The 26,547-nt window shown below is 47.5% G+C and overlaps 1 pseudogene; it reads left to right on the top strand.

The window, feature by feature from the left end:
- Positions 1-23,710, top strand: part of LOC131273504 (thrombospondin type-1 domain-containing protein 1-like) — a 36,992-nt pseudogene extending 13,282 nt beyond the window's left edge.
- The last annotated feature ends 2,837 nt before the right edge of the window (positions 23,711-26,547 follow it).

Below are 26,547 nucleotides of genomic sequence, written 5' to 3'. Positions count from 1 at the left end.
CCATCTGTTCATGGTCATTGTTCACAATTTCCACTTTAATCTTTAGCATATGATTAACATAAATGATCATAGTTATTATAAATTCACTCTCTGAGAGTTCCAGGATTGAGTCATATCTTAGTGTATTTTCTTGATGGCCTTGTTGCTTAGTGGGATGGTGTTTTGTGTGTTGGTAATTTTTGGTTGAAAACAGAACATCTTGACTAGGCCTACAGATGCTGAGTTAGTGGTGTTTACGTGGGGCACACCTTCTGCTAGGCTTTGAGTATGGGGATTAAGTCAGGCTAGTCTGATGTCCAGCTGGGTTTGGGTGTCGCTTCTGTCCTGGCTATCCTCTGGGTACCACAGACTTTACATTTTTCTACCTTCTTTGATTTTAGAGTAAGGGATGGACTACCAGAGGGTTTCCCAGTGTTTCTGTAATCTTCAGGCTTCCTCTTGCACAACAGAGAGCTTCCCACCTCTCTCTCTCCCTCTCTCCCTTCTCTCTCTCCCCATCCCCCCCAGCAGTACACAGTTGCTCTTTGGTCGTTGGTGCTTGCTGGCCTTTGGGTAGGAAGTGGAAGAGGCTTCTCTGAGTTCCAACTCAGCCTTAGTCTCACCAGTGCTGTGTCCCTGGGTCTCAGCTGTGGCTTCTTGATGGATCCTGCCCCTCCCTGGTGGTAGAAGATCTCTAATGCCCTGAACCTAGAATATTTTCCTGCCCTTCCCAAAGTGTGGAGAGCCTTTTCTTTTTCTATTCCTAGCAGCATGGGTCTCCACTGAGGCTCTTAGGGTGACAGAGTATCCTGCCCTTCTCCCAGTGGTTTAAGGCTTTTGCTTTTCAGGTGAACCTGGGGAGAAGAATCTGGTGAAGCATGTGTCTTTCCAGCAGGGCTGCTGCTTCCCTCCCACCTTCACCACAAGGAAGGTGTCTCCTGTCTAACCAGTCCTCAGCCTTTCCTGGGAGCTTTGGGCGAGATCTCTGGAGAGGACCCTGAATTGGGTCCAGTTCTCCTTGTGTCTATGGCTCTCGGGGTTCTGTATTCCGTGCTAGCCCACACCAGGCTCCTAGCAATCATTAAGAATTTCAACTGAAGTCTTCTCACAAGCCTGGATGGTTCCTTGTATCTGCCTCAGGTGAACCAGTGCTTATGTCCCATCTTTCCTCAGAGGAGCCTGTCTTACCTTAGATTTGAGACTAGTTGGTGGCCTTGAGAAAGAAGTTCTGGAAAGGTATGGCTTGTGCTTTTAATGTGGGCTATGGGTAGCAGGCTCTTTGTCTCTTCAGAGATAAACTAAACTATTTGTGACTTGTGGGTGTGGGATGATAAAAGGTTGCAGTCCTGCTGGTGAGCAGGAGACAGTTTAACAATGCAAGGTCTATAAACTTTAAGTATTCAGGGGAAATGCAAAGCAAATATGCTAAAAGCTTATCAAATGCCTGAGGTCCATGCTAAAAGCTTACTAAAATGTGGAAATATATGCTAATTCAAGCCTATTGAGAAGCCTATTGGCCTTTCCTCTCTGTATAAAAGGGACTAAAAAATCTTGTTCGGAGCTCGGGATTCAAACAGAAAGTTCCCGAGTCTGGCCGGCCATCAATAAACCATTTTTCCTTCTCAAAATCATTCCTGAGTCCTGGACTCTCTATGCTCAAGTAATTGAACTTCTCTCAAATTCTACAACATTTTTGGCAACCGGGGCAGGACAACAAACGAAGGCCAGAGATGGTAGCATTTTGCTGCCCCTTCCAAATCCCTGAGGAAGCTGGGAGGACTCGGGTGAACCCCAAATCTGGGCACCCCTGTATTAAATTTAATCCAGAAAAGATGTGGGCTCCACCAGAATCTTCCCGACAAAAATCGAGGGCAATGGAAGTTCTGAAGAGAAAGATTCTGGGAATGAAAAAGAACTCTGAACATGGAAGAAGGTAAGACGCCCCGGGTGAGCACAGTCTGGAAGGCCCTAGCTTTAATTGCTAGGAAGGGGAGGCTGATCACCTCCCAAGAGAACCCTAGTAGCCCCAGAAAATTGGGGGGAAGCCGTTCTCTCTAGGCTTGGGAAAAGGAGAAAAACCGGGAAAGGCCCTGGTGTTTTGGGTTTGTCTAACTGCATGTTAGAATCTGGTACTAGTCTTATATCCACTAAAGGAGTGGAGTCTTGATTTTAATAGGAAGGGTTGTTTATAGGTTCGAGTCCTAATGCCCTGGAAATTGGTATAGATTAAAAAAAAAACAAAAAAAACAAAAAATAAAACTTGGTTACAGGAAAATGGATCAGCTTTTCTGGTGGAGCTTGGTCTGGGTGTAAAGTTTAAACAGTAGAAAAAGTCTAGCTGAAATCTTTTGTTAGGGTGCTAAATTGTGAATGAATTCACTTTATACCAAATGTTAAGTGTTCTGAGGTTTGTGATGGCTGTGGGGGCAGCCATGGTGAAAATATATATAAACTTGTGGGTCAGATTAGTGACCTTTGTGCTTCTGTGTCAGCTCAATGCTAGTGTTGGAGTTGTGTCCTTATGTAAAGTAGAATTACAGCTGAGCTGGAGCCCTCCCTTGCCATTGGCAAGGGGGTGAAATGATTATGGGGCAAAACTGAGGAGTCTGGATGTTTGCGGAGTCTAGATGTTTGTGCATGCTCTGCTGCTGTCTTCTCTCTGGTCTGGCCCTTTGCCGGGGCTTGGAGGCCATCTGTGTCCGTGCCACGCACCCAAGTTTGTTGGGGCTGCCCAAGTCAGGGTGGCTGGGTCCCTGGAGAGTTGCTGTCTGCCCATTTTGGCCTGAAAGCTGGAAAGGGGGGAGCTGCTTGCCCCTTTCCAGTGAGTCCACACCTTCTATTCATAAGCTGCATTCCTGTTTGATTGCTGTGCACGCGACTGCCATGAAGGGGGTGAAAAGCAGAATCAGAATAAATGCAATAAAGTTCCCTCCCCAGGGTGTCAAAGCCAAAATACCTTTGCATTCTTCCCAGGTTCTTAGAAGGTATTATAGTAACTTTAAGTAAGAGAATGTGTTCTGTGAAGGTAAAATTTGTTTAAGGGTATAAATAATTATAAAAGTTTTACAAAGCATTGTTTAAATTAAGGTATTTAAATGGCCAATTGCAGAAAGTCATTATTTAACAAAAACTGAATTGATAATAATAATAATAAAAAGCAATTTTATAACAAATTTATTTGGCAGCCAGTCTCCCCTGCCAACTTGCTTCCCAAAAAACTGTTTCTGATATTACATGCTACTAGTATTTAAAGTGAAAAAAGGTTCATTATTTTAAACAAACTTGTTTAGTATTAATGGCAATTATATGTTGTAAGAAGTTTGCCTGGTAACTTAGTATGTGGGATATATGGAGTGTGTTTTTATTGTTAAGGAAACAAAAAATGATTTTGTCCTAAGATAAAATAATTGATTATTGGAAAGAGTAGTGCTTTAACCTCATCATTTCCTCAGTGTTTGAAGAAGAGTCTTACCTCTTTTAAAGGAACATTTATGTTCTAGAAATCAAATCCTGAAAGGTAGCTTTTTATTTCAAACTAACTGCAAGAGATTTATTCTTTTACTTTAAAGAAAAAATTAAAGTAATGGTTAAGTTCATTTAATATGTTATAAGTTGAATGAAAGGTTTTTAAAGGTGTTATAAAATTCATACGTTTTTAAAAAATTAATAAAAACTGTAACTAAGAGTTAAAATCATTTATAAATGCATTTATATTATAAAACAGTAAAAGACAATAACTGAAATCATAGCTGGGTAAATTTAACCTTAAAACTATTATTTAAGTGTAAATTCTAAACTAACCTTTCCTTTGTTTATGGTTACTTCCAGCCGAACCTCACCCTTTGCCTTTCTTTGCCTATGGTTATTTCATAATTGAAAAGAGCTAGAACATCACTGTCTCCTCTCCTAGTATTAGTAACCCTTTCTCTCATGAATTCAAGTGTAAACTAAATAAATTGCTGCCTGATGGAATAAGGTTAAATGACCACTGGAGTTTTATTATCTCCAAAATCAAAAAGGGGGGTAGAGGGGGAGATGTCTTCTGCCTTGACAGTCAGTGTTCCTAAGAGTGGCAATTCATGAGAGAAACCAGTCTGTCTCCCTGAAGCTTCAAATAGCCTCAGTAAATATATATAAAATTAATCTTGTTGCTTATCCAAAATTCTGCTAAATTCAAAGTAAAATATAAAGTTCTGAAACAAAAAATAGTGCTAAAGCATTGAGAACATTTTGGTTACAATCCATTAAGAAAGAAAATTCTTGTGTAAAAGTGCATAGACGTAGTATAAAACTGCACAGTCATAGTCAAATTAAGAAGGGTTTCAGGAGTCTTTGAAATGTTTTGCAGTCACACTTGTTTTGTAAGAATTAGAAGTTTAAAGTAACTAAAGTTATGTTTTTGTGTCAAACTATTCATGTCTGCCTATTTGCTCAAATTGTTGAAGTTAAATATGCAGTTATAAGTAATATATATTTTGGGACCCCAAATTAAGCTAAACAGTATATAAAATAATGCAAATTATAAGTAATATCAATGAGTTTTGTTTCTGTGTCTAACTCTTTGTGTCTGCCCATTTGCTCAGTGTATGTGTTCATACATCAAGATAATAATATCAAATTAACAAATGAAAATTCTTAAAAAAGCTCTATTCAAATTGTTAATTAAATATGCAGTTATATATGTAAATAAATATTCTTAAAGCCCAAATTAAACTAAGCAGGATGAAAAGGTCATAGAAATCTGATTATAGAAACAATTGGGAAAGGGCCTCCTCTTCGCAAGAGCTTTTAAGGCAAGACTGGGTGTAGCAGATTAAACCTATCTACTAGGCTAGGGAATTAAGAATCAGTTTGCCTGGTAATTTCCCAGTTTAAACCTTTTGTAAGCCATAAAATGTAAAAAAAAACACCAAAGATTAGGTTAATTTTCACATTAAAAAAATTTTGATATAACCTGGCAGCCTGCTGCCTCAGTCTCCCACTCCCGGGTTAGACAGCAGTAGAGGAAACCAGTTTAGGCCAGTCCTATGGGCAGTAAAAGGATGCCCAAGAAGGAGCTAAGTCGGTGCCATTTCAGCACTAAATTCTATTCCTTATTTGACAAAAGGGAGCAGGTAAAAACTAAAATGGTTGGAATGTAATAGAGGAAGCAGTTAAATCACAAACTTTTGGGTGAGAAAGTTAAATCTCAGATAAGATGTAACTTCTGAAGTATCCAATCTATGGAAAAACAGAAGAAAAGCTTGCATGCTAGGCTTAGGGGTATAAATTGTGTCATTTTTCTTCGTTCGGGGCACCAGCCATATCTGGCTCTCTGCCCCTTCTTGCAAGACTGAGAATAAATTCTTTTCTTCTCCACAATCTGGTAAGCCTTATTTTCTTCCAAAAGATTTCTTTCCAGCAAAATAAAAGTAATTAGTGGCTCTATTAACAACTTTAGTAAGTAAAGGAAAGTCCATAAAAAGTATGAAAAAATCTTTCCTGGGTTATGATTTTTAAAAAATTAAGTAATTGTGTAATGTGTTTTAAAACCTGGTAGTCAAAATGCTTTTCAATTATTAATTTTCATAACTTAAAAAAAAGAAGCTTTTAGCTTCCTGTAAGGGAAAAAGAGAACATTCCTTGCATAAACTATTATGGTTTCAATTTTATTTAACTTGAGTGTAATCTCCCATAGTTAATTTATAAACTAAATTAACATTATATATACAAAATCTTCAGAGTAATGAAAATTGTAAGTTCACATTGGTGAAATTTGGCTAAAGGAAAAAGACTGTAAATATGCTCTCTTAAATAAATAGAGTAAATTTCTTTAGTAATTGTAATTTAATAAGTTTATTTAAACATGAGGTGTCTAGTCAATGTAGTCATAGTCAATTATAAGGAGGTTGTAAAACATCTGCCAAGCTGAAAATGTTTAAATAGTTCTAGTTCTAGAAGTCATTGTTAACTAAAACTTAGATTGGTATTGGTAGCAGAAATAACTTAATGATAATAAAACCTGTCTGAAGGCCACCGCAAAGTACATATTTAAGTAAATGGTAATAAAAAGTTATCTTGATTCTATTAGAAATCTTCTGTTTTCATTTTAACAATGAAAAATAATATTTTTCTTCTATTACTAAAGTACCTACTGTTATCTTCATAGTAAAATTGTGTAAATGAACAGTCATTTGATATATGTGTTGCATTAAGTTGTTTAAAATATATATAAAAACAAAGAATAAACTTTAACATTGTCAAACTCTTGTGCATTCAAACCAGGCCTTGAATACATTACAGGTGGCCTCTCCATGTGAGTTATTGGCTAGGCTGGTCACTAACGCCTCAATTAAAAATATTTGCTATATCAGCCTCTGGTTCTGCTCCTGAAGTCAATGGAAACTACGTTGCAGTTTCAAGCTCCTGCAGCAGCCAATAATGACTCGATACAGCCAAGTGTACAATGGATATCGCCTCCAGACTGGCATTATTCCATAGTGCCAGAGAGTATTATGCACCAGGCTGCGGTCACCCCTCGGGCTGAAGTGTGGTTTGCTGGCCTGGCAGGGGAGTGGCCGCGGTAGGCCTAATTCCAAGCAACTACCCCCATAATAGGGTGGCTGGTCAGACTCACCGCCACCCCTGAAGGGAGCTCGGCATGGGCGCAGAGTGCCCTCGGGTCTCCCCTTCTTGGCAGCCATGCTTCCGTGGCCGCCCCTCCTCCCGGATAGCGCCACACGATGCCTTAGGAGGCAACACCCTTCTTCTTTCTCCCTGCGCAGGCACAGGGCGGAAAACTCCAGTCTGCCTTCCCCCCCCCCCCCACAGCAGGAACAGCCAGGTGCAAGGCGGGAAATTCCAGTCTGCCCTCTACCCCAGCAACAGCAGCCCCCAATCCCTAAACCCTGCCACTTCCCCCAGCACATCAACAGCCAATCCCTAACCACCACCCTTCCCCCTTCCAGTACCTCCCACTGACCTTTCTCCCCAGTAACTGCTTGCAGCAACCAATCAGAACATGGCATAAGCTTCGACCAATCAGCCTTCCCCAGCCCCTATAAGACTGTAGCCACTTCCTCAATAAAGTTGGACCTGCGTGTTTCCCTCGTCTCCGCGGTAGTTCTTCTGCCGTGTGCCCTCCAGTCCTGAGAGCCCCCGACAAGGGCCTGGCCTCCCTTGTCCCCAGTTCGTCGCCTGCTTCTCCAGGCGACCCCTTCGTCACCGGCTTCGCCAGGCGACCCCATCAGCCAAACCGTGCAACCCCTGTGAGACCGACCCCTCGTCTGCTGCCGGACCGACCCCTCATCCCAAGCCGGACCAACCCCTCGTCCCAAGCTGGACCGACCCCTCATCCGCAGCCAGACCCCACCGCCACTGACAGAGCAAGCCGCAGCAGCTGACGCCCAACATGGGGCAGGGTTAGGACCCCCTTCACCTTGCTCCACTTCTCGTCGTTCTCCTCTTCCCCTAAGGAGCTCTTAGTTCTGCTTTCCCCTCGTCAGGGCCTTCTCTTGGCCCACGACCACCATCGGAGCCCCACCGGCTCTGACCCCTTGTCTCACCGTGCCCCTCGACTCCCATCGCCATGCTCTCAAGGTAAGGGCCCCTTCTCTTATCAGCTCCAAAAGGCCATTAGCAATGGGTAACATCCTTTCTGCTAAGCAAGCCCCGCAAGTTCGGGCCCTCGCTGGTCTCCTAGACACTCACCGGTGTAAGATCTCTTTGAAACAGCTCCAAGTATATTGGGACCTTCTTCTCCCCTTTAATCCGTGGCTTACCACGTGTCAGCTTTGGGATCCGGATACCTATACTCGCCTTATAGATAGGGTCACTTCTGCTGTGGAGCAGGAAGGTAAAAGATTCCCTCCTGGCTTATTACCGGCGCTTTTTACCATCCACTCCTGCCTTCAAGGCGCCCCTACCATCGACTGCCCCCGGCCGTGCCACCACCGCCGCCGTGATTGTCACGACGGCGACTTTAACCGGGATCCTGATCGTGATCCTGATGCCGGCTCCGACTCCGACTCTGAGTCACTTGTCGAGCGCCTTAATAACGCGCTCAAAAATTGTCCCCCTAAACAGTGTAATCTTGCAGTGCTGAGCGCCGGTGAAGATGGCGAACTTCCGCCTTCTTCCTCGCTCGAAAAGGGGAAGCACTCCCAAGATGGCGGGCCTCCGCCTTCTTCGCCATCCGAAAAGGGGAGGCACTCTCAAGATGGCGGACTTCCGCCTTCTTCCTCGCTCGAAAAGGGGAGGTCCCTTTACCCCTCCCTCCCCCCGACGACTTCCTGCCTGGGTGGGCCGGAAAGTCCCTCCCCACCATTTTACCCCTCCACGCAGGGCGGTCCACGGCCATCTTGTAGCCCACGGCCATTTTGTGGCCCGCCGCCATTTTGTAGTACCGCTGGGGACGGCCCGCAGCCATTTTGTAACACCGCATGGGCAATGGCTCCTCTCGTGCCCTCCGTGCCAGCGGCCCCCCCCCCGGCTCCGCCTCCCCCTGGCAGCACTATCTTCTTCCAGTCCATGTGCAGAAAAGAGAAATCATTACCACCATTACTATCGCCTCTCTTCTAGGTCTTGTAGGAGCTGGCACCACTCACAGCACCGCTTTCTCATCTCTCAGGGCAGCCGTCGACGAGGATGTCGCCCGCCTTGAAACATCCATCTGCCACCTAGAAAAATTGCTTAACTCCCTATCTGAAGTGGTTCTTCAAAATCGTAGGGGGTTAGACCTCCTCCTCCTCAAAGAGGGAGGCCTCTGTGCCGCTCTCGGCGAGGAGTGCTGTTTCTATGCTAACTAAGCTGGTCTCATTCAGGACAATCTGGCCCAAGTCAGGGCCGGCCTGGAAAAACGAAAAAGGGAGAGAGAATCCCAAGGAGGCTTCTCCTGGGGATTCAATGGCATCCTCCCCTACATCCTCCCTTTCGTAGGCCCCCTAATTATTGTCCTTTTCACACTGGTAGTCGGACCATGGGCCATTAGAAGGACCATCCAACTCACCAAGGATCAGGCTAATGCAATTTTTAGCACATACGTACAGGTCAGCTATCAGCGACTCACCACTGCCGAGGACACCCCCCCCATTTCATCTTCTCGGCCTCCTCCTACCCGACCTCTTCCTGCTCACTCTTCCTGCAGGTGCCCCAAGTCTTCTGTAACCATGGCCCCCCATGCTGCCATCGCTCTCAAGCAGCTCCAGCCCCGCTAAATGGCCCACAACCCACTTTCCCCGGCCCGCGGCCTGCTTTCTAGCATCTAATGACGTTCTAGCATCTAATAACGTTTCTGCTCTTGCCTCCCCATACTTCTGCGGAGCTTCCTCCTGTCTCGACCTCACTCCTCTTCTCAGTCATCCAAAGTGTCCTTTCTCGTCCCCCGCCCCCTCCCTTTTTTTGCTTGAACCCCCATTGCGTTGCAGATTGGGCCGCCCCATGTCAGCCCGCCCCATTAACATCGGCCTCTTTCACGCCCATGGAGATTTTGGCCTTCCTGTTGTCCTCGCCTACGTCTCCACCACTCCCGACGCTGCCGCCACCACCGCCGCTGGTGCCCTGATGCGACTTGTCCTCACAGCTGCAATCCTCCAGACCATCACACAGTCTGCCTCTGCCGCTCTTCGCCGCCAAGAAGAGATCAACTACCTGTAGCGTGCTGTCATCCTGGACTTTTAATAGCAGATGGACCTTATAGCTGCCGAGATCAACGAGAATTGGACATTGGCCACCCTTGCTTGCAACGGCAAGATACTGCCCCCCCAAATTGTACATTTATATCCCCGTCATACTCACCTCCCTCTTCAGCCCCACTTCCCTCATTGCTTACTACCCTTGGGCCTCGGCTACTTGTTGCTGCTGCCATCCTGGCCCTTATTTGAAAAGAAGGGGGAAATGCGGTCACCCCTCGGGCTGAAGTGTGGTTTGCTGGCCTGGCGGGGGAGCGGCCGCAGTAGGCCTAATTCCAAGCCGCTGCCCCCATAATAGGGTGGCTGGTCGGACTCACCACCACCCCTGAAGGGAGCTCGGCATGGGCGCAGAGTGCCCTCGGGTCTCCCCTTCTCGGCAGCCATGCTTCCGTGGCCGCCCCTCCTCCCGGATAGCACCACACGATGCCTTAGGAGGCAACACCCTTCTTCTTCTTTCTCCCTGCACAGGCGCAGGGCGGAAAACTCCAGTCTGCCTTTCCCCCCCCCCCCCCGACAGCAGGAACAGCCAGGCGCAAAGTGGGAAACTCCAGTCTGCCCTCTACCCCAGCAACAGCAGCCCCCAATCCCTAAACCCTGCCACTTCCCCCAGCAACAGCAACAGCCAATCCCTAACCACCACCCCTTCCCCTTCCAGTACCTCCCACTGACCTTTCTCCCCAGTAACTGCTTGTGGCAACCAATCAGAACATGGCATAAGCTTCGACCAATCAGCCTTCCCCAGCCCCTATAAGACTGTAGCCACTTCCTCAATAAAGTTGGACCTGCATGTTTACCTCGTCTCCGCAGTAGTACTTCTGCCGTGCGCCCTCCAGTCCTGAGAGCCCCCAAGAAGGGCCTGGCCTCCCTTGTCCCCAGTTCATCGCCTGCTTCTCTGGGCGACCCCTTCATCACCGGCTTCGCCGGGCGACCCCATCAGCCAAACCGCGCAACCCCTGTGAGACCGACCCCTTGTCTGCTGCCGGACCAACCCCTCGTCTCAAGCCAGACTGACCCCTCATCCCAAGCCAGACCGACCCCTCATCCCAAGCTGGACCGACCCCTCGTCCACAGCCAGACCCCACCGCCACCAACAGAGCAAGCCGCAGCACCAGTCTAGTAGAGTACTGGAAATTCTCTCTAAGGGCAAGAATGCTGCAACTTGCTCACCACGTTAAAAAACATGCTAAGTAGTGCCATGATACCAGGATACAGTAAGTGAAACTTAAACACAATTGGCATTATGACCTGCTCTCATGGAGAGATAACATGTAAAGTATTACAAACCTGAAACTCAAAACTAATAATTGCAACTCTGAATCCTTATGCATTAAGTAATACACTAGTTAATATTAAGTGCTGTACTTTTATCCTGTACTAAATCTATGCCTAATAATTATAACGTTATCTTTTCTATTTTAGATCAAGTGCAGAAGTATATTAGACATGTTAAATTCCTGGTAAAATCATTTTCTAAACAGTTAAAAACATGTCTATAGAATAAAGTGGCAGTCTCAGCCAGTCTCAGTCAACTTCTATATTCTACTGTACTCTGCTGTGTAGCAAAGGTGTGGCTTGCTTGCTGATGGTAAGTCACCTATTGAACAGGTAAAAATTGCTAGAAATTGTACAATTAAAACCAAGGTATAAAAAAAACTTTATTCTGTAGTTCTGGTCACTCCCACAGGTGAAAACGAAGAGAAATTCCAACTTAGTATTCTAATCCTGAGTGAAGCCAGTTGCCCAAGGAGTGCCAGTTCACCAAGAGCATCTAACAAAGCAAATGAATGCCAATCATTAAACAGCTTAGAATGTGTCTTCAAACAAAGTGTCTGTTGTTTGAAACTAAGTGTCTGTTGCAATTTCTCTCTAAAGATGAATAACTTAAAAATATATATATATGCTGTTCCCACCAGCTTTTAAGGAGTGCCATCTTTATAGGCACCTAACCTTGTCTACCTCTGTAATCCAATGTGTCCTCTTTTAAAAATGGGTATTCCAAATTTTTAATTAAGTTTGTTTCTTTCAAAGTGAACATCTTATTAACCATATGAAAACTTCATCCAACTTCGTACAGAATGCCAGATCCATCTTCCTCCAGTTAGAATAAATTTAAGAGTTTTACACCTTATTAGGCAATGGCTACAGCCCATGGCCAGCAGGAAGCAGTTACAGAAAAGAAATCCGTCTCCCTTCAGCACCCCTTTTAAATTAAAAGTGTAAACTCTTCAAGGGTAAAATAAAATTAATAGATGGATCTGAAACCTGACTGGAAATCCATGTGAGCGCCAGTAGCCACAGAATAACTGCAGGTGGCCCCTGCGCCAAGATTCTGCTGTCCAAAATAAAAACTTCTAAACTCTTAAAAACAGTCCTGGATGCTACACTAAAGATTGATAAATAATCAATCAAAATAACAAACAGCCATCCACCTCATAGCTCCAACAATAATTATGCCAAAGCTTAACAAGTTAAACTTTGGCAAAGGGGGGAAATAATGTGGGCTATGGGTGGCAGGCTCTTGTCTCTTCAGAGATAATCTAAACTATTTGTGACTTGTGGGTGTGGGATGATAAAAGGTTGCAGTCCTGCTGATAAGCAGGAGACAGTTTAACAATGCAAGGTCTATAAACTTTAAGTATTCAGGGGAAATGCAAAGCAAATATGCTAAAAGCTTATCAAATGCCTGAGGTCCATGCTAAAAGCTTACTAAGATGTGGAAATATATGCTAATTCAAGCCTATTGAGAACTGAAACAAAAGGACCATTTGGCCTTTCCTCTCTGTATAAAAGGGACTAAAAAATCTTGTTCGGAGCTCGGGATTCAAACAGTTCCCAAGTCCAGCTGGCCGTCAATAAATCATTTTTCCTTCTCAAAATCATTCCTGAGTGCTGGCCTCTCTATACTCAAGTAACTGAACTTCTCTCAAATTCTACAACAGTTTATCCAGCTTTTTCTTGTTGTAGGAGTGACATCTTTTCTAGCTTGACCATCGGGGAATATTTTTGCTGATTGACTTTCCAAGGCCTGCGACTGGCATTTCCCCTCATCATCTGGGTACAGTTAACATTGATACTCGAGTGAATGAGCCCTGAAAGCATGACTTGTGACCTTGCAGAAACGTGGGGACCGTGGCAGCCTTGGAGCCAGTGTAGCTCCACATGTGGCGATGGTGTCAGAGAGCGTGGCCGAGTGTGCCTCAGGTCCTTCCCATCCAGACCCAGCTGCCCAGGCATGTCCTCGGAGACCTCCCCATGTTCCCTAGAGGAGTGTGCCAGGAGGTCTTCCTCGTTGTGTGACTTTCTCCTCAGAGAAGCCATCTCAGGCTCTGACTCACCCTGCATCTAAGACCAGCAGTAACTTGGAGAACACGTTAATGTGGCGACGGGGCCTCACAAAACGAAGAATATAGGGAAATGACAGGGAAGTAGAGCTACATACATTAAAGAGCCAGCTATATTAAATAATTTTAAAAATACAAAAATGGGGCAGACGATCATTTCTTCCCTTTTTTGGTTGTTTCTCCCTCTGGTTTCCCCACCCCCAAGCCAAACTGTGGGAAACAGTTTTCTTTCATTTTTCTCCCAGTCATCCTGAGAAGCCTGAGGTACTACACAGACAATGCTTTGCCAGAGGGGCCGGCACACCACCTAATCTGTGGATGGGCCCGGTGGGTTCTCAGCCAGGCCTGGGAGGAAGGAGGGGAGGTTTTTTCTCACCTCCCCCCTGCCAGGCTGGCCTTGCCTCCCCCAGGTGCCTCGAGGCCCTTCCTAGAGGTGTGAATGTGTCAAAGCTGGCCAGGTTGGATGTGGAGGCAGCCCCTCCAGGTGCCCTTCCCCTCCCTCATAGGGGGGCCAAGCCCTTCCCTCCCTTATGGCCACGGGCGGTGCCCTTCCCTCCTCCATGGGCACAGGTGGCGCCCTTTGCTCCGCCACAGCCGTGGTCCTGACCAGCCCCTGCTCTCCCGTCCCCCCCACCACACTCGGGCCCCCGCCTCAGCACGGTGGTGCAGGCCTCGGCCTCTAGGTGAAGGGCTTCTGCCGAGTCCTGCTTTTGGCCCCTCTCCAATTCCAGACAGAACAGGCAGAACGACCACCCTTGGGATCCAGACGAGTTAGGCGCAGACGAGTTAGGCGCATCTCCGTGTTTGGATCTCAGGGCACCTTTGAGCTAAAATCACAGGCGCCTGGCACCATCTCGGCTGGCTTCCGCCTGGGGCCGTCGAAAGTCTTCTCACGTTTCCTCTTTCCAGCAGTGCCACAGGCCTTGTCCCCTTCCTCCCAACACCCCAGAAAGGTTCTGGCCTCCTTTTCCTGTTGCGGCCTCACCCCCAGGCCGCGCCTGCCAGCCTAAGCCTGCCCGCTCCCCTTGCGTGCTTTACCGTGAATCCACTTTTTCTCAGTGACAGCTCGCCTGTTTCCTGAGGCTCTCTTCTCTGTCATTTCCTCTATCAGTCCCCTTCACTTTCTATCATCCTCCCTTGGGTATCGCTTCCTTCAGATATACCTTGCCTTTAATTCCTGGGATGGCATATTATGTTAAGATATTTGTTGTCCCCCTCCCCCAAGAAAAGAATATGCAATTTAGTTTTATGAGATGTGAATATGATCCAGCATTTTATTTTCATTTCCTTCATTAACAAGGAGACCTTGGCCATTCCTTTAACCAGTCTGTGCTCATTTCCTTATCTTTCTGAACCCGGGAGAAACAATTGAGTTTGTTTTTAGGGTTAAATAAGATCAATGTGCCTGGACAGGATTTTTTAATGCAATGCTTCCATAATTTGTTAAGTTACCTTTGGTCTGTTATTTTATTTTTTGAAGTGGAAATAAATTTAAAAAAAATTTTTTTTCCAGCCTGAGTTTTGTAACTCCAAAACAAATTTAACAATCACCTGCCAATGGCTTCTATTCTTTTTTTTCTTCAATTTTTTTTTCAAAAAAATGTTACATTCAAAAAAATAAGAGGTCCCCTTATACCCCCCACCCCCTCACCGCACTCCTCCCACATCAACAACCTCTTTCATCATCGTGGGACATTCATTGCACTTGGTGCCAATAATATCAGTCTTTATTGACCACTTGCTGTGTGCCAGCACTTTAAGTACATGATCTCATTTAAACCTTACAATGAGTGCTCAAGGTAGTGATTGTGTGCTGGTTCAGAACTTGAGAATTTACACATATGTAAAGTATTACACCCTTATCTCCACATGACCGATGGGGACTCTGGGTCATTGAGAGGGTAAGGGACACGCCGCAGGTAGTGAAGCGAGTAGCAGGAGCTCCATCTGACTCACAGGAAGCTCCCTGTCGTTAGTACTTTGCTTCATGTACTGGCCAATCTGACTTCCTGCCAGGATCAGCAACCTGGAATTAGCACCCATTTTTGAGGAAATGTACTGTTCCATGTTCTGGCCTTTAGTTCTTTAATACTGTATGGGAACTAGAAATGCATATATTATGAATTAGAAGCAAGGTAAGTGCCACAGACACGCCTACTTTGAGGGTAAGTGGCCTCAGATGACTGTTTATATGGATAAAAACTCTCATTTCTTCTACTGCTCTCTCTTTCCTCTTCAACCTCTTTTTCCACTCCTTGGGACTGTAAATTCTGTCTGTGGGCTGCTGGGCACTGGGAAGTCCCCTCACTGCAGGGAAAGGAGGGGAGGCTCTGTGAGACAGAGGTGCAGGCCAGCGGCTCGGGGGCTTCTCTCCAGCATGGCTTTGAAGGGAGCCAGAGGCCAGAGGGAACAGAGGCCAGAGAGGAAGGGGCATAGTGTGTGTGAAGTGTGCACACAAAGACCACCTGCAGTTGCTGCAGAAGGATGAGGAGATAAACCAGGGAGCAAGGCACTCGTATGCCACTTTTCACTCGGTTGGGAATTTTCGAGTTTGGCTTTGAACGAATGTTTTTATGCCAAGATCTGAATGTTGTTCTATATTAATTTGGTTTCACTTGTTTGACAGTGAGTAGGAAGATTTAATTGCTGTTGCACTTATATCTGGTGGAATATTGATCATTTTGCTGTCACCTAATAATCAATGAATCAATTAATTAAACCTCTTTATCGAACACCAGCTATGGGAAAGTTACTGTTACTGGGGTTAAGAATATCTAGATAAGACATGTCTGTCTCAAAGGAGTTTACAGTGTAGTATCTAGACAGACACACACCCAGGTCTAGGACACCATAGAGTACAGGGCCTGGAATGATAAGGGAATCTCAGCCTGGAAATGTGCAGGGTGAGAATCCATGCTGGAAGCATCAGCATCCTTGGAGGAGGCATTGGAGCTGAAGTTTGAGAGCTGAGTAGATGTCATCCTGGAGAACTTGGTGAGGAAGGGGTGCTGCAAAGGGAGCAGAGTATGCAGTGGATGGAGGTTTGGGGACTGGAGCACATCTTCCATGTATTAGTCAGCCAAAGTGGTGCTGATGCAAAATACCAGAAATCTGTTGGCTTTTATACAGGGTATTCTTTGGGGTAGAAGCTTACCGTTACTAGGCCATAAAGTATAAGTTACCTCCCTCACCAAAGTCTGTTGCCACATATTGGAGCAAGATGGCTGTGATGTCTGCCAAGGTTTAGCCTTCCTCTTCCTCTCTTGGCTCCATGGTCCCAGCTTCTTCCAATATCAGCTGAAGGCTGGGACAAGTGTCGTCTCCTCCAGGGGCTCATTCCTCTCTGGGCTCAGCTGCTCGGTTCCCTCCATAAGGCCAGCTATAGACTGTCAGGCAAATGGCTTGTGTCTCTTCCCAGGCTCCAGGATCAAAACTCCCACCTTCCTTCTCTATGCTGCGGTTTCTCTGTGAGTCTCCACCCACCAAGGGACTCAATATCCTACTGATGTGGCCCAATCAAAGCCTTAATCATTTTTTTAAGATTTATTTTTTAAATTTATTTCTCTCCCCTCCCCCCCATTGCTGTTCTCTGTGTCCATTTGCTGTGTGTTCTTCTTTGTCCACTTCTGTTGTTGTCAGCAGCATGGGAATCTGGGTTTCTTTTTGTTATGTCATCTTGTGTTAGCTCTCTGTGTGTGTGGCACCATTCCTGGGCAGGCTGAACTTTCTTTCATGCTGGGTGGCTCTCCTTACGGGGTGCACTCCTTGCGTGTGGGGCTCCCCTACACGGAGGACACCCCTGCATGGCAGGGCACTCCTTGTGCTCATCAGCACTGTGTGTGGGCCAGCTGCACACAGGTCAAGAGGCCCAGGGTTTGAACCGCGGGCCTCCCATGTGGTAGGCGGATAACCAATCCATTGGGCTAAGTCCTCTTCCCCTTAATCATTATTTAATCAAGTAAAACCAAAACCTCTGAATCCAGGATACTCTCATCTGCCCTGAGGGACAGACCACTTTACAAACATAAAACATAATCCAATTTCTCTTCTTGGAATTCATAAACACTGGCAAACTGCTACACTCCACAAGACATGTTCAGATCCTACACCTGGTCCTGTGGGTGTGGACTCATTGTAAATGGGATCTGCAAAGCTCCTTTCAAGTTGGGGCCCAACTGAGCCAGATTAAACCAGGCGGGCCTTATTCTGGTGTGACTGGAGTCCTTATAAGCAAAGAAGGTGTGGGCTCGTCTGTAGAAGTCAGAGGAGGAGACAGATTGCATGCAGGCAGTAAGCCATCATCACAACACTGAACAACAGAAAGGATCTTTACAATCAAAACCAGGATAAAGAGAATTGCAAGAAGTGTTGAAGAGTAGCCAGTGCTACAGAGTTCCAGGAATATAAAGACTGAAATCCTTGGAGCAGAGCAGGAGCCACTTCCCTGGGATCCTGGGAGCAGCTGCCGGATTCAGAGTTGAGGGTGTGGAAGCAGCAGGCCAGCAGATATAGCTGCCTGGCTCTCCAAGCTTGGCTGGGAAGAGAAGGAGCATGAGTTGGTGGGCACGAGAGGTGCGTCGAGGGGCCTTGTGGAAACGATAAAGGCTTGAGCATCTTTCTGGGCTGAGGGAAGGAGAGGAGGAGCCTCAAGGTAACCGGCACACAGGGAAGATCCCCTGAAGGATGGCTGGAAGAGCCTCTTTTGCTGGGCCCCCCTTCCCGCTGACTCTGTAGAGAACCAGGTAACTAGAACTCTGCCTGCTGGTAAGTTCATGGGGAGGGAAGGACGGCAGAAGCAGCCTGGGGTGTGCTTGCCCGAGGACTTCTATTTTTTGTTTGTTTGGTTTTTGGTGACCCAGGAGACTCCTGAGGGAGGGCATTGAGTTAGGGGGACTGAGGAACGTGGTGGAATGCTGAAGCAGGTGGTGTAGGGAACGGGAGATAGCGCTACTGAGGGACCCACGGAGCGTCCCTCAGGCTCGGGGTGAGGCTAGAAGCTGCGGGTGTGGAGGGGACTGGTCTGCATAGCTGTGGGATTTTCACTGCTAGTTCTCAGGGTGGGGGCAGCTGCTGAGGGTTCAGGGTCTGCGTTTATCTAGGCTTGGACTTTGGCTGCAGAGGAGGCAGAGAGGTGGGGCTCAGCATTCAAGGTCACGAAAGCTGAGGACATTGGGAAGACTGGTTTAAGTGATGGATCAGGGGTCTAGACTGTTAGGGGGGAAGTGAGGCCGGGAGGTTGCTGACAGATGGGGAGAGAAAAGAGAAGCTGTAGAATCAGACGTCTCATTGAGGTTGACTAGTGAGTGAGAGGGGAGGGTACAGCCAGGGAAGGGCTGTGAAGTTTAAGGTTTCAGAGGAGGAGGAGCTGCAGACAATGACAAGGTATGACATGTTGGGTGGACCACTCCGATGGATGATGGACACTGATGTCACCCAGGGTGGTACCAGCTAGGGGGTGGTGAGGAAGACTGGGAGTGCAGGTGCTAGAGTGATGCCAGATGTCAGGACTGAACATGGAAATCAAGGAAGGTGCCCTTTTGCTGGCCCTCGTGAAATACATGTAACAGATTCCCCTGGTTCCACTGACCAGATGGGAGAGCAGCGGTGTCCTGCGGAATGCCCGGGCCTCGGTTAAGGCAAGGGGCAAGGCAGCTTTGAGGAAAGGGAACAGGTGTTGAGGAATTTGTCACATGTCCCATTGGTAGGTGGAAAGGAGAGCGGGGAGCATGGGCCCAGGAGATGAACGACAGCTGGTTGTTGGTAGGACAAGGGGTCAGATGAGAGCACAGGGAACTCGAGGTGAGGACAGGGACCAGGGAGGAAAGAGGTGAGGCTTCCAGGGCTGTGGTGTGTGATGCTGTATAACCCCCAGAAAAACACTCTTAAATTTCACCCCTTCCTATGTGTGTGGACCCACTGTAGGTAGGACCTTTTGATGGGGCTACATTAGTGAAGCAGTGACCCACCTCGGTCAGGATGGGACTTAGTCCTACTACTGCAGTCTTTTGTAAATGGATTGAATATATTTAGAGAGAAAGACACGGAGGCAAAAAGCTAAAATCAACAAACCCAGAAGAGAAGGGAGACCTGCAGGTGCCACCATGTGCCCTGCCGTGAGCAGGGGAGCCAAGGTCACCATTAGCTGGTCTTTGGGAAGAAAGCATCGCCTTGACGATGCCTTGATTAGGACATTTTCTCAGTCTCAAAACTGTAAGGTAATAAATCCCACTGCTCAAGCCAAACCATTTCATGGGATTTGCTTTAAGGAGCCTAGGAAACTGAAACAGATTTTGGTTCAAAGAGAGTAGTGGCGTGCTGCTATTGCAAATACCAAAAAGTGGGGAAAGCTTTAGTTGGTTTTTTTTTTTTAAGATTTATTTCTGTCTTCTTCCTCATAATGCACCCCCCCCGCCCCCGTTGTCTGCTCTTTGTGTCCATTCGCTGTGTGTTCTTCTGTATCTGCTTGCATTATCTTGCAGTACTGGGAAACTGTGTTCCTTTTTTTTCTGTTGCTTCATCTTGCTGTGTCAGCTCTACACGTGTGCAGCGCCACTCCTGGGTGGGCTGTGCTCTTTTTTTTTATGTGGGGCAGCTCTCCTTGTGCATGGGGCACCCCTACATGGGGGCGCCCCTGCATGGCATGACATTCCTTGCACATGGCAGCACTGCACATGGGCCAGCTTACCACATGGGTCAGGAGGCACTGGAGATCGAACCCTGGACCCTCCATATCATAGATGGACACTCTATCAGTTTAGCCTTGTTCACTTCCCTGTAATTGGGTATTGAGTAGATGTGGGGAGAATTGTGTGGTGCTTTATAGAAAAGGCCTAGGTTGCTTTAAAGAAACTGTAGAAATATGGATGCTAAAGGTACTTCTGATGAGGTCTTGGAAGAAAGGGATGAATGTGTTACTGGAAACTGGATGAAAGATGATCCTTGTTTTAAAGGGGCACAGACCTTGGCAGAATTGTGTTGTGATGTTGGACGGAAGGCCGAATTTGAGAGTGATGCGCTTGGATATTTATCTGAGATTTCCAAGCCAAGTGTGGAAAGTGAAGCCTGGCTTCTCCATGCAGCTTATAGTAAAATGCGAGAGGAAAGGGATAAGTCAAGATCTGAACTCCCGGGCACAAAGGAACCACAGATTGATCGCTGGGAAAATTCTGAGTTTCTGGAAAGTGAGTCCCCAGAGAATAGTGCTCCACAGGAGCATTTAATTGAAAAAGGAAGAAGCCAGCCATTTCCCTGCAAGTCAGGACTGGAGATGCTGTTTACCAGGAAGGAACTGAGGAAGGTCCTACTGTCTGATGGTTTGAACCTCTGTGTACTACCTGCAACCCCTACACGTTTTTTGTGAGAGCTCTGTGAACGGAACCACCGTCAGCCTGGACTAAATGGACAGATGAAAAAAAAAAATCAATTCAAGGGTAAAGCCATGGAAGTCAAAGGTAGAGAAGCCCAGGTTCACCCGGTACTAGTCTTTGGGGAGAAAGCATCGTCTTGATAAAATCAGCCTCACATTGCCCATTTTCTCAGCCTCAAAACTAATCAGCTAATCAGTTCCTGTCGTTCAAGCCAAACCTTTCCATGGTGTTTGCTTTAGGCAGCCTCGCAAACGAAAACACGGGGTGTCGGCAAAAGGACAGGCTGAGAGGCCCAGGCAGTGACTGCAATGTTTTGATGACTGTGGGACAAGCCAGTTTGAGAGAGCAGGGAAGAAGAAAATTCAGCACCACACGGTAGGTAGGAAAATAAATGTAGGAAGGGGAGTCGACTGCATCGAGAAAGAGTGGAGAGCAGAGGCCTAGTACTTAGAGGGGAGCAGTACATCACATTGCCAAATGTCTTAGTTTCACCTTTAATTTCTCTTGAGAGGTGCAAAGAGTACCTAAATTATTGTACATATTAAGTTTTATCCTTGTGAGAATTTTCCATTGTGCATCTCAAAGTCAACTACAGCTATCTTGCGTTTATATTAACAAAAATCTTGATTTTATCTTGAAATTTTCCACAGACCAGTAGGATATATACATATCCATACACAGTAATTTATTTAGTCAGTCAGTCAGTCAGTCAGTCAAAGGAATTGGATCATGGGGATGGACAACCCCAAAATCCGTCAGGCAGGTGGGAAGACTGGACACACAGGCAGGAGTTGATGCTGCAGAGTCGAGCGGGAAATCGGCAGGGTCTCCTGAGACCGGGAAGCTCAGGCAGGACTTTGCGCTGTCCCCTGGGAGGCAGAATGTCGTCTCTGCTTTGCTGCTGAGGCCTTCAGCTGCGGGCGCGCGGCACCGCCAGCGTTTCTCCGGTGCTCTCCCCAGCGTCACCCTCCAGGCGTCCGCCACGCCGCACAGGCCGCCCCGCCCCGGGATTAGCGTGCGGTTCTCTAACTGGGCACCGCGGCCCAGCCAGGTCCCCACGTGAGACTAACCGACACCACACGCCAAACCGGAAGCTCTAGCCCTTGTTTACTGCACTTCTCTCTCCAGGTGCTAGACAAGCCCCTCGCAAACCCTAAACCGCTCAGGGAACTCACGCCCCGGGGCTCACTTGTCCTTTCTGTTTGTTTTTTGTAGCTTTCGGCCGCCAGCCCGGCTCCGCCTCACCGCAGGGGCCCGCCCCTCAGCAACGTGGCGGCGCCCCCGGCACCTCCCTGGCCTGCCCGTCACGCGGCCACCCTGCTCGTCGCGCTGTGGGGAAGCCGGGCCGCGCGCCCCGCTGCGCCCCCCGCCGCGGCGGCTCCCTGCACACGCCCGGCGGCCGCAGCAACTCGGGCGAGGAGAGCAGCTGCCACCCGGCGAGCCGCGCGCGGCCCCTGGAGGCGGGCGATGGGCCCTCGGCGGCCCCGGGCCCCGGGCCTCCCGCTGACCTGCGGCGGAACGGCGCGGCGGCGCGGGAGGAGGACGCGTCCTGCAGCGAGAGCTTCCAGGCCAGCGCCCAGAGGATCCTCCCGCGCCTGTGCAGCCACCGCCTGCCCCGCAGCAGCTGAAGGAGATGAAGAAAGGCTGACGGAGACCACCAAAGTGCACCACGTGTCTCAGAGTCCCCTGACGGACACCGCGTGGACGCCGCCTCCCGCCCGCCCCTTGACCTGGGGAGCCCCGAGGACGCTCCGGCCAACAAGTTCCGGATCAATCCCCCTTTCCCGACCCGCCCGCGGGCAGCGCTGGCGAGAGGCGCCCTCCAGGCTGGCGGCCAGCGCCTCCCCGCTCAGCTGCGCCCTCAGCCCCAGCCAGGCCCTACTCCGCAAGTCGCAGGCGAGGCCCGGGGCAGCAGGGGGGACAGCCGCAGCGCGGCCGCCCCAGGCCTTCCCATTTCAAGAGGACGGCTCGTTTCCACGAGGCCAAGCAGGCCCGGCCCTTCAGGGAGAGGAGCACGTCCACCCTGACGCCCAGGCAGGCGCCCGCGTACAGCTCCCGGCCGCGGGCCTGGACCAGGCCGAAGACTGCCCCGGACCTCAGAGTCGGGGGGCCCGCCTGCTTCCTGAGGAGCTGGAGCGCTTCCAAGGGGTGGGGGGCGCCAGCGCTCCTCTCAGGCCCCCCGCCAAGCCTCACACCTTGCGGCAGCCGGGAGCAAAGCAGACCCCGGGGACTGCCAGGCAGGACTCGTGGCCGGAGCTGAGAGAACGGAGCCTCAGAGAGCGCGGAGGGGACCATCCCCCAGTCACAGGAGCGTTTCAAGGAAACACCCTTCCCCCGTCTCCCCCAAAGAGAACCACCAGAGGGTCAGTCCTCTGAGCCCTTCTCAGGGCAGAAGAGACAAGTGCCAGAGCTTCCCGCCACACCCTGAGTTCGCCTTCTACGACAGTACCTCATTGTCAAGAATGCTGGACCTCCCTGGCTACTTTGGGTCAAAGGAAGAGGATGAAACCACAAGTACGCTCAGTGTGGAGAAGCTGGTGATCTAGGCCAGGAATCAGCCTGGAGCGTTGCACAGCAGGCCCTCTGCCCAGGTGGGTGGTGGGTGGATCATTTTTGCCTAACTGTGCAGAGGACACCCGGCGGGAAGGAGGTAACTCACACAAAGGAAGGAAGGTGCCTGTGCTCCGTTTCACTTCACAAGGAAGACGCTATTTATCCCCAACGGTTCCTTCTTCCAGCCTCTTTCTATTGGTTTATTACTAATAACTACAACAAAATTTAAACCAGAGTAACATCGGGCTTGGTCTCTCATGTGGATGACAAGATGACAAGGTGACACGTGACTAAGAAATACTTGAACACTTATGTTAGCAGTTTCCAACTTGATGGAGAAATCTGTTTCAACCCTGAATATGTGCTGGAGCAAAGTTCACTCTGAATTTTAATTTATTAAATTATAAACACACAAGAATTTGACTCATAGAAAGGAAGAATGAATAGGTTTTCTATTGACTATTAAGTTAATTATCACTGCCTACGTGCTAAGCTACCTGGACACGGTGAAACCACAAGATATTCCAGAAGAACTTTAGGATGCACTAAATTATGTGTCAATTTTGCTTTGGGGAGGTAGTGCAAGAAACTGGTTATTGAGGTAGTGGGCCAAATAAAGACCTATTCATGCATCCATCACTATTCTGAGCAAATAGTATTTTGGAAAGAAATGCCTGTCTGCAGAGAATGCTTCAGCTGGAAAATGGGTAGTGGATGCTGGTCAGGAAACTGACATCGTGATGCCCCTGGACCAGCCTGCCATGGAGACCCCAAGATGGTGTCATTGGGCAACTAGTATATGTATGTTTTAAAAAATAAGTATCATTTCATTCCGAAAATGCATGAATTAATCTCAGGTATATGGAAAGCAGGGAGACTAGTTTATGATTTTACAATTCAAGCATTTTCAATTGGAAGAAAGAGATAGAGGAGGAAATTTAGAATGATGCTTGTTTTCTATTGTCTCCTACCATAGGTCAGGGAGGTGTTCACTCTTCCAGGGTTGGATAGTCCTGGACTTATTTGCATTCTAAATGCCATACTCTGCCATCCCAGCCTTTACAGGTCGCCTCTAGCAGCAGAAACTCCAGGTGTTTCAGGAGAAAGCTGCTCTTTTGCATAAGAGGGGATAGAGAGAAGCCCCTAAGAGGTTTTCCCAAAGGAAGAAAGCTTTCTGCTGCTTGCTGAGATGTTAGGACTGGTCTTGCAACTTGCTTTGTTTGGAAATAAGGGCTAACAAAAGAACCTAAAGGCTGGGCTCCTTCCTTGGAAGTCTTTCATCAGCTGCCTTGTGGGTTGCTCTCTGTAGTTTGTGCCTTACTTCCTTCCAGCCCTTGAACCAAACTAATTACTTACCTGCATTGGCTGGGTACTGCACTTTCCTTTCTTTCCACAGTGACCTCTGTAACTGCCGCACCCATCTTGCCTTTTAGACTGTGTTTTCCATCTTCCTTTTCTAGAATTAGAAAAGGAATTAGATGGGGAAAAAAATCACAATGCAAATATTGTAATGTTACAAGTTTCTCTCCTATTTGCTGCATTGCCACCTCATTTGTACCATCTTTATGGAAAGAAAACTACATCTCCTTTTGGAAACGCTTTAATAATACCAATCCAACTTTCAGGAACAGGAGGGGTAGATTATTCAGAGCTTTCTGACAAATGGTATGTGCTGATACAAAGAAGAGGAAACCAGGCTTTTCAACTTCCATTTTCTCTGTTTATCATCCTAGAAAGCTTTGTTCTCTTTTCAAGTTCACAGGCTTGTGTGCCAGCCTTTGGGAGCAGAGGGTACATGCTCACTCATTCCACATTTCACAGTGAATTCCCCTACGGCTTCAGATTGAGGCCAAAACTGCTATGGGGAAGGTGAAGAATAGATAAAATCATTAAGAACAGGAAGATTTTCTGTTATGTTCTTCCCTAGTATATCATGCATCTAAATTAAGAACTCAGTGAACTAATACTGCGTATAAAACATTCACCTTCTACTTATCTGTGGTTTTCTGATGGTCTAACCAAGAGTCAGTCTCTACATTTCAAAGTCAAATTAATTTGGCCTTGGCCTCTGAGAAGGAGAAAAGTAGATGCTTTCAGCATGGTCCTTGGTGGATAAACGTCAGACTTCCTTAGAGATCATCTCCCATTCTTCACCATTATGTCCCTGGGTCCTAGCCCCACTGCCTGGTATAGAGAGGAGCTCAGGGAATTTTGCTGGGTGGCTCTTAAAAAGCCCTCAAACTGTAGGTCAGGTGGAACAGGAATAAGTCCCTCTACCACTTCAAATCTTAAACCACTGTTAACAGAAGTGGGATTTTAGTTTCTGGAGCTCTCTACCAGTGATGAGATCCTCACTTTTGGGGACCTTAGCCTGGCTGGAGGTGAAGGGGTCTCTGGAGCTTCTTGAAGTGTCAGGTATACAGTTGTCAATAAGTATTGAATGTATATGGAGAGTGCCCCAAGTGGATGTGGAGCCCTGCCTTCTTAGTGGTCTCTACCACTTGATGCTCCAGAGTTTGCACCACTTTTGGGGCCTAGTGGTCCCCAGTCGGACTTCTACTTAAGTGGGTGTTACCGAGCTGACACCTCTCAGTGTGTCAAGCTCCTGCCCCTTCACCCAAATGGTAATCCAGCTGTTCCTAGCCATTTTCTCTCTTCAAGTTCTACGCCACCCCAACCTGACCCACAAAATATCTAACTGCTGGTTTATGACTTTGATGATTTCTCATTTTATTCTTGCTATGTGCCACCTGAGACTGTTTAGCTTGGATAGTTATTGCTTTTCCCATTTTGCATTTTGTGAATAGCTTAGGATGATTAAGTGATTTGCCCATGATCGCACAGCTAGAAAAGGAAGGGCCTGGATTAAATCTGTATTCTTTTAACTATGTCAGACGTTTTGTTGTTCAAACCATGATTCAACTGGCTTGGCATTGAGTCACAAGGCCTTACATAATACCATAAGTTTTAAATGCTCTGCCCTTCGTGTAAAAAAATGATCCAGCAAACCAAACTAAAAAGTGTGCAATATCATTTTACAGCTACATAGCAAGAATAAAATAAAGTTGGGTGGTAGAAGTGGAGGTGGGAGTCAAGAAGTAGGAGCCCAAACATCTGCCTCTCAGGAAATGAAGAACCAAGTGAGGCTGTGTGTATTTGATAGAACTAAAAACAAAAGTTGAAGGTTAGTGAAGTTGTAAGAGTGAACAATAGACCTAAAAATAGCCTTGTGTGGGTGGTGGGTGGAGGGGCTATTAAGTGAGCTGAATTCTTATCTGTCAGAGCAAGAATCAGTAAGTATTACCATGGAAGAGCAGCTTAATTGTATTTACACAGTTGGAGGCCATCAGCAGAATTAAAAACCAGGAAGGTTAAAATGGTTGGACTGAGCCTGGGAAGTAGCAATGAAGGAACAATTGCTTTTTATTGTAAGTCCTCCTGTACTATTTGCCTATGCCTTTTTTATTTTCCAGGATAAAACAAAACACCAAACATAGCAGCCCTACTTCGCAGGGTTGTGGGGAGGATCAGAGATGATCTACTTTTCATGCCTGCAAATATACTGGACGAGCCATCTTGGCGCTCTTAGCACAATTTGCTCCCAGAGTTGTTCCTGGACCCTGAACCTGCCCACTTATT

Source organism: Dasypus novemcinctus, chromosome 15 (genome assembly GCF_030445035.2).
Source record: "Dasypus novemcinctus isolate mDasNov1 chromosome 15, mDasNov1.1.hap2, whole genome shotgun sequence".
In the NCBI taxonomy this organism is placed as follows: domain Eukaryota; kingdom Metazoa; phylum Chordata; class Mammalia; order Cingulata; family Dasypodidae; genus Dasypus; species Dasypus novemcinctus.
The sequence above is the reverse complement of the archived record's forward strand: the minus strand, read 5'-3'. Positions and strand labels throughout refer to the sequence as shown.